Source organism: Rosa chinensis, chromosome 6 (genome assembly GCF_002994745.2).
Source record: "Rosa chinensis cultivar Old Blush chromosome 6, RchiOBHm-V2, whole genome shotgun sequence".
NCBI classification, from domain to species: Eukaryota; Viridiplantae; Streptophyta; class Magnoliopsida; order Rosales; family Rosaceae; genus Rosa; species Rosa chinensis.
The window spans coordinates 67,930,707-67,938,581 of record NC_037093.1 but is presented as its reverse complement, the minus strand read 5'-3'; positions in this window follow the sequence as shown (position 1 = coordinate 67,938,581).

Sequence of the window (7,875 nt, the reverse complement as noted above, 5' to 3'; positions counted from 1 at the left end):
GCTTAGGTGGTCTTCTAGGATCTGCACATCATAATAGACCAATTGTTAAACCCTAGTACTCTTCTCATATCATGTAGGACGAATCAAACAAAATTGGGTGAATGAAACTTACCTGTTAACCAATCATATGCTCCTGGGTCCATCTGCTTCATGAGGACCATCTCCTTCCAATAATAAGCCATTGTAGTGGATTTTGCAATTGCCCAAAGCTGGTCTTTCATGACTTTTCCTGGGAACAACTTGTTGAAATTTGTCCACAAATGCCTGACACATAACCTGTGTTCTGCTAGTGGGAGAACAGCTTCACAAGCTGGAAGCAACCCTTTCTGCTTGTCAGAAATTATGGTATACCCATTTCCTGCTCCCCTAATGTCTAGGTCATTCACCAAAATCCTCAGAAACCAATCCCATGAATTTTTACTTTCCATCTCCACCATAGCATATGCAACAACATATGTTGAGTTGTTAGGATCCAACCCCACAGTTGCCAACAACTGACCACCAAATGCACTCTTAAGGTGGCACCCATCTAATCCAAAAATGGGTCTGCAACCAGCCCTAAAACCCCTCTTCAGAGCTCTTAAGCACACATACATCCTTTGAAAAATAGGGAGCTTCTCAGTGTTGTTGAAGTCACAAATGATCTCAACTGTTGTGTCAGGATCCACTCTCTTCAACTCCTTTTGCAAAGTCTTGTACCCTAGCATATTGCTCTTTCATTGACCTCTCAACCCTCTTCAGTGCTGCCTTCTTGGTCCTATAAGCTTGTTGAAAAGAAACTCTTGCTCTCACTCCAGCTGCCGCCATGGTCTGTGCAAGTGCTTCTGAAACATAAAACACCCAAATTTCACTATTAGTAATCAATGCATACATCACTTAACATATAGCCCTCAATGCACAAGTCTCAGATCAATAAAAAACACATATACTTGTTGAAATGTTAGGATTCAACTTTATTAGGTCTGCAAACTTGTTAGTGAGGTAGGGGGTCTTCACAGTACTGTTCTCATATACTCTTGCACAGTTATGCTCTCCATGGTATGTCTTAATCATAAGGGTATCTTCATGCTGCATTTTTTATGCAAATAACTCAAATGGACAGTCTTCAGCCTTGCATATAGCCCTTAATATGACCTTGTCATTCTTTAGAAATAGAGGTTCCCAACCATTTTGAATTGCCCTCTCTCTGATAGCAGCCCTAAGTATCTTGGGGGAAGCAAACTTCATACCCTTACAGAAATGAGGGTCTCTCATATCCACTTTAGGGTTAAACTCTGGAAATCTATCTCCCTCTCCTTCATCATCAGAATTATACTCATGGCCAATTCCTTCCTCATCTGAATCTACAGCTCCATACATACCCTTATTGTCTTCAAAATCACCCACTCCTATCCTTCCTTCCTCCTCATTACTCCCCCTAACAGCCTCACCATCCATATAATATCCTTCTTCTTGAGACCTGGCACTTACTTCCTCTTCTGTTAACCAATCAAACAAAAAATCATCATCTACTCCATATGATGCATACTCATCATCATCTGTAGCAGGATTATAATCATCATCCTTAGAATTATCTTCTCCAGAAAACTCATCATTTTTCCTCAGATTCCTCTTCTTCAACCCATCCATCATCTTGTCCACCTATTCCATCAGAACTATCATCAAAGTCATCAACTTCTTCAGTCCCCAATTTCTTCTTTCCCTTATCACTGGGATCAATGGTTGGAGCTCTGCTCTGTTGAGTAGGAACATCATCTTGAGGCTCCCTAATAATCACAAGAGGCAGCTTCTTCCTTTCTGCACACCTTTTAAATCTTCTACCCTTTGTTCATTGCCCACCTCAAGTTGCTTCTTAGGAGAAGGAGGGAGCTCTTCAATCTTCACAGATGTTCTTGGCTTCCTTGGTGAATCAGGAAGTTCCTCAATGACAACCCCACTGGTTCTAGCTTGACTGAACCCCCACTCTGGTACTTGGTTCTCATACATAAATAAGTCATCAAGTTCTTCTTCTTGTTGATCATCGTACAAATCTTTGTGGTCAAGATATAGTATCACCACCCTTATCTCTGGCACACAACAACACATTGTGATCACATCCTTGTCAGTGTTCAACTTCGTTATTACATCATCCTTAGATCCTATTGAGTACCAATAGTCAATCATTTTCCCAATATAAGCAGGATCAATACCCATCACCATCCCATCTACCTCAGTCAAGCTCATCTTGTCCTTGTCCACATGATCGTAATAAGATATGCTTCCACCAACATACTTATTTTCTATGTAATCTACATATCCACCATGATATACCTTCATGATAAAATAATCTGGATGTACTGCATTGCAAAACAAAGGAACAAACTCATTTACCAACATGACTTAGCAAAACTACAAGTACAACAATCCAAAAACTAGTATAGAATAGCACAAAGCACAAGCATAAATGCCCTAAACCTAAAGTCATAAATCCTCACCAACCCAGTTTACAACGTTTTCCAACCACTCAGACCCTAAAAAATGAATTCTTAAGTAGGATCACAACAACACTTATGAGGACCACTAAAAAAGCTTCTATTTCAGCTACCTAACGAGCTTCACATGCATATTCTATTATGGACCTTCTATTATTCAAATCTTTCGATTCCTATGAAAGAGAAATAGACAACCCTCTGTACTTCTCGAAAATCACATTTCAGAAGCTTCCTATACCATAGCCTACAAAACCCTAAATTTAATAACCTAGAAATCAAAACCCAAAACCGCACACAGTAAACCACCGTAATGGGTAGAAAAAACCCTAAATTTCACCCTAATAAAACCCTAAATTTCACTGTAACAAAACCCTAACTTACCGTAATTGGGAATATCCTCGCCTCCGTTTTCCAATCTTGGAATCCAGTCGTCATCAGCCCCGGCCATGTCGTTCACCGTCGCGTTCGATTTCTAATCCATTGATCTACTGATCTGGGTACTTTAATCTTGGTTCTTTTATCTGGGTTTCCAGAGGTTGAAGATGAGAGATAGATAGAGAGTGTGTTTTCGAGATTAGGGATTAGGTTTTGAGTTTCTGGTCGCCTAATCGAGGCCATAATGGAGGAAAACGGTAACCAGGGCCAATTTGGACATTTTGTCCAAACTGAGGTTCAAAATCTGTCGGCTCCAGCTCGGCAGCTGACGTCACAAATGGAAGGAGATTTAAAATTTGGACGAGCCTGATGACATTTGGGAGAACAGGGACGACCGTGATTAAAAAAAATATATGAGGGACTAAAGTGAAGATTGGCCTAAAGTTAAACTGAATTTAGTCCAAAAAAAAATGATCCTTTAGTGGAAGGGCCCTAAATATATATATAACACACACACACAGAGGCCCGATCCAATCAGAAGAGAACATCCCCAAAGATGCAAAAGTGCGGACATTCATCTTGTTGCCTCGATCAGACGTCGACGATGGCGCTGCTCTTGCCGGAAAGAGACCATGGGCATCCCGGACGACATTACCATGAAGATGAAGGCTAGGTGATCGAGGTCAAAGGTCTGGGTGGCAAGCTCACCTGAAACTTCAAGTACTATTATGTCCCGTATCTTAATTTACCTCTTTACTAGTCATTTGGACGGTAAACGGCAATTACGTTAACTTTTTACTTGGTTTCGATACTTTTAGAAGTCCAAAAAGTTGACTTTTTATTTGGGTCAGTTTTTGAGAAAATTTTCTTCACAGAAGTTGTAGATGACGTTAAACGAGTTCGTGGACATATGGTACGCTAAAATCGGAGGTCGTATGTGGAAGTTATAAGCAAAAAACTAAAGTTACTGTTTATGGTAACTTTTTATATAAAGGGAAAGTTACTGTGGTAGTTTCTATTTGCATACACCTACCCCGTTACTTTCTCTCTCCCGACCCCGTCTGCTTTGGCAGGCGGTTTCTCCTCCGTCCGGTGACGGATTTGGACGCCGCCAATGGTAGTCGAACCCTCTCTTCTTCCTCTTCACATCTAGTGTACTTTGATGGCTTGATTTGGGCTGGAGGAGTTGCAGCAAGGCGGTGAACGCAGTGCCTATTTTGGGTCTCTGGCGGTTTTCCATTTTCCTGTCATTTCTGGCCGCACCACCACCCATTTCTTGAAGTCCTCTTCATCGTGGTTCGACCCATGCTAGTGAGTAGCTGCAATTTTTTCGGATTACGGAAAATCGACGACGAGAAGCATCTCACTGTTTGAGGTAATTTCGGGTACTTAGACTTGAAATTAAGCTTTGTCACAATTATGAAAGATGCTTAGAATGTTGAGATGATGATGTTGGTGAAATTTGGTGACCAGAATCGGAGTTGGCCGGCGGCAAGTAGGGCCCTTATTTCGCCACTGTTGGTGGCGCATGGAGGCGCGTAGGGCTAATACTAAGTCTCTATTTTTGGCTAGATAAATCAATTGTGAATTATAGAACTAGTAGATATGATTTTGGTAGAAATCGGAGAGGTTTGATATTGATTTTGATTTTTCGAAGCTTGATAGTTTTGTTATCAATTTACGAGAATCCGACTGTCGGATTTATCTCGGTTCTACCATAGAACCTTTAAATTAATGAATTGGTGTTAGTGGTGAAGTTTGGGTTAAATCGGAGAAGAAATGGAAAGATTAATTTTTGAGGATATGATATTGGAATTGTATTTAATTGCCGCATTGTTTTTCACGAATTATAATTATGTATAGGGCGATGTACTAAGCTACTGCTCGACGAAGAAACCCGTATGCGTGGTCGCCAAAATAATACTGTGAGCGGACATTTGATTTTAAATGATGCACGCGAGTATTTTCTGAATTACGGATTTATTTCATTATCAATTATTTATCGAGCATATTATTTGGCTTTGGATTATAATTTTGGCATTGATTTTCTATATGACTTTGGGATATGAGATTATTATGCTAGGATTTGGATTTATAATTTATGTTGATTTTCGACGAATTATTTTCCAATGTGATTTCTGGAATTAAATATTACATTTTATTCGTCGATTTTGAGAATTTTGAAAGGTTTTCGAAAATGAAATTTTCGAGGAAATTATATTCATTTGTTGATGGATGTGAGAATTCTCTTGGCGTGTGGGATACGTCGTTGATTTACTTGGTCATCATGAGATTCTTTGAGTACGGTTAGGAATCGTCCTCATATTTGTTATTTACGAGATTTTGGGGAAGTCTTATTGGTTTTCAGTTTTCGTATGATTTTAACATACCATACCTGGGTCGTTTTATTTTATTGCTAGTTAGTCTATTAGTACTTCTCCCCGCTTACTATGTGTTTGTGGGTCAGTTGAGCAAAGAGCATGGGAGGCTCCCTTATTCGTATGGTGATAACTTCTTCCCCATACTCTACTGTTACTTAACTGGCGGGGCTAGTCCGATTTTGTTTAACCAGCGGGGCTGGTCTTATTTTCTTGAGCATCGGAGTTCAGACTTTTTACTTGTTTGTGACTAACGGGGCTAGTCGGTTTTCTTGAGTTGAACATCATTCGGATTATTTTCCTTAACTATTGCATGCATCGGGTTTTTAAAGAAATAAATGTGGGAAAGTATAAAATCTTATTTCTTTTCAATTACTTATTTTTTGTCCACTCACGCTAACGTGTTTTTTCAATTACTTTCCCTGGGCCTTTCTGTTTCAAATGCCCAGTTTGCAGGCTAGATTAGTTGAGGTTGGACGTACATGGAGTTGAGGCATATATAGTTGTCACTGCTTCCGCATTGTAGGATCTATCGGTCCGTAACCCTTTTTGTTTTATATTCTCTTGTGGATTAGAATTGCTTTGATAACCTGTGAGATTAATATTGTTTAAGTTGAGACTTGTATAATGTGAAATGGAAGATGTTGTGATTTAGGGAGCAGAGTGGCTCCCGGAGTTGAGGATGGTATTTGATATTAGAAGTATAAATATTTTTTTACAAGTTTTGGATAGTCCACTTTTAGGGGAATTTCCACCAAATTTTTTGTATAATTTCTTCTAAGGTGGGCCCCGCAGGGCCACTTCTGATTTCAAGATGAAATCTGGGGCGGGTCCTGTCAAGTACCATCAAGATCGACTACCAATTCATAGCCGACAAGTCCACCGGCAAGAAGAAGCTCAAGATCGAGGCCTGGTTTCCGTTTGGCAAGAGCAGCACCACCATTAGTGCCTAATCGAGGTGAGACGATGGACATCGACACTTTTTAATCTTTGTGGACGTCCTCTTTTATTCCTCTCTGTGTGTGTGTGTGTGTGTGCGTGCGCGTGGATATGCGACTGAAAAGTGAGTCTATTTAAGGAAATCTTTAAATTTTAAAAATCTAAGGATGTCCTTAGTATAGAAAGACTGTATGTATATATATATATATGTGTGTGTGTGTGTGTGTATTCAAAGCGAGGCCTAGCTCTGAAATTAAAGTCCGAAGTTAGAGTTTAGGATCACTTTTCAGTCTCATATCCACATTTCGACCGTTCAGTTTTTAGGTACTAATGTATAGATCATTTCTGCAAGATTTCAACCAAATTGATGATGTTTAAGATATCTAACTTGTTTAAATCAATGGACGAACTGAATTTTGTATATATATATATATATATATATATATATATATAGTAAAATCCCTATAAATGAATAATGTTTGGGACTACAAAAAATTGATACTTTTAGAGGGGTTATTATATTATTAATAAATGAATATTTATTACTATACAGAGAGATGATCAAGATCCAGATGACAATTGTGCTCTACCAAATATTTCTTCGAAATAAGCATTTCACACAATAATAACTTTGAATAACTACTTGCTACAAATTGGAAAAATAAAATAAAATAAATAAATTTGGTGCATGCATTGCAGAAAATTAAGGATGAAGTTCAATTCGGTTTAGATACAAGAAAAAAGCAAGGGATTATAGAAGGATATTTTGAGAAATAGTTTTTTTTTTTTTTGGATTGGGTAGTTAGCTGTTAGTAACTCACACACCCATGCAGTGGTATCCCAACGCCAGGACATCTGCACCGACATTGCGGCGAAAGCAAGACTAATCAACTGCACCGCAGACGCACGAACCCAAAGGGTCCCTCAAATCTGCTGGCCATGGGATGAAGCTGGGATTCGAACGCTAGACCTGGGGGTTCCAGACTATACCGTTCGACCAACACACCACACCACGTGGTTAGAAATAGAAGTAGTTAAATTGAGAAAATAGAAATGGTTAAAAGTTTTTTTTTTTTTTTTAGGGAAATTGAATCAATATATTACGACGTCACAATGTCAAGCTAGAGGGTTTCAAGAAACCACTCATAGTACAAGTACAAGCACAATACAGACTGCGTAAAGCAGCCAAAATCTCCTAACCAAACTGCCCAAAGCAGCTAAATTATTACTAACCAACAAAACTAAAACCTAAAGGAACTGCAGAAAAGAAAAGCAAAAAAATAAAACTTCCCTAATCCTACCCTATCTGAGGATGGAACCACTATTTTGAGCATCTTGACGCCTAAGACCCAAATGGTGTACGTCGCAACAAATCAACACAGTCACATGGTAACATCCAGAAGACAGAATTAGGGCTAGACAAGAGACTGACTATCTCCTCAAAAGTCCAGTCCAGCCCAAACCAAGTGAAAAGGAAAGAGGAGAGCTGGGCCAAAACAAGGTCCAGGTCACTAGGCTGCAATCACAACCCAGCAAGGCAGAGGCCCAAGCCCATTGCCGAGATCCATCACACCAGCCGGACAAGACCATCCTTCCTGGGGCAGCCCGACCAATCACCTTTCCGACGGCCTCCAGCGCTCCTCCACCATCATTGGGTCCTCCTAGAGTCCGGCCCGGAAGACTACAAAAAAACGATCACCGGAAGCCCGGAA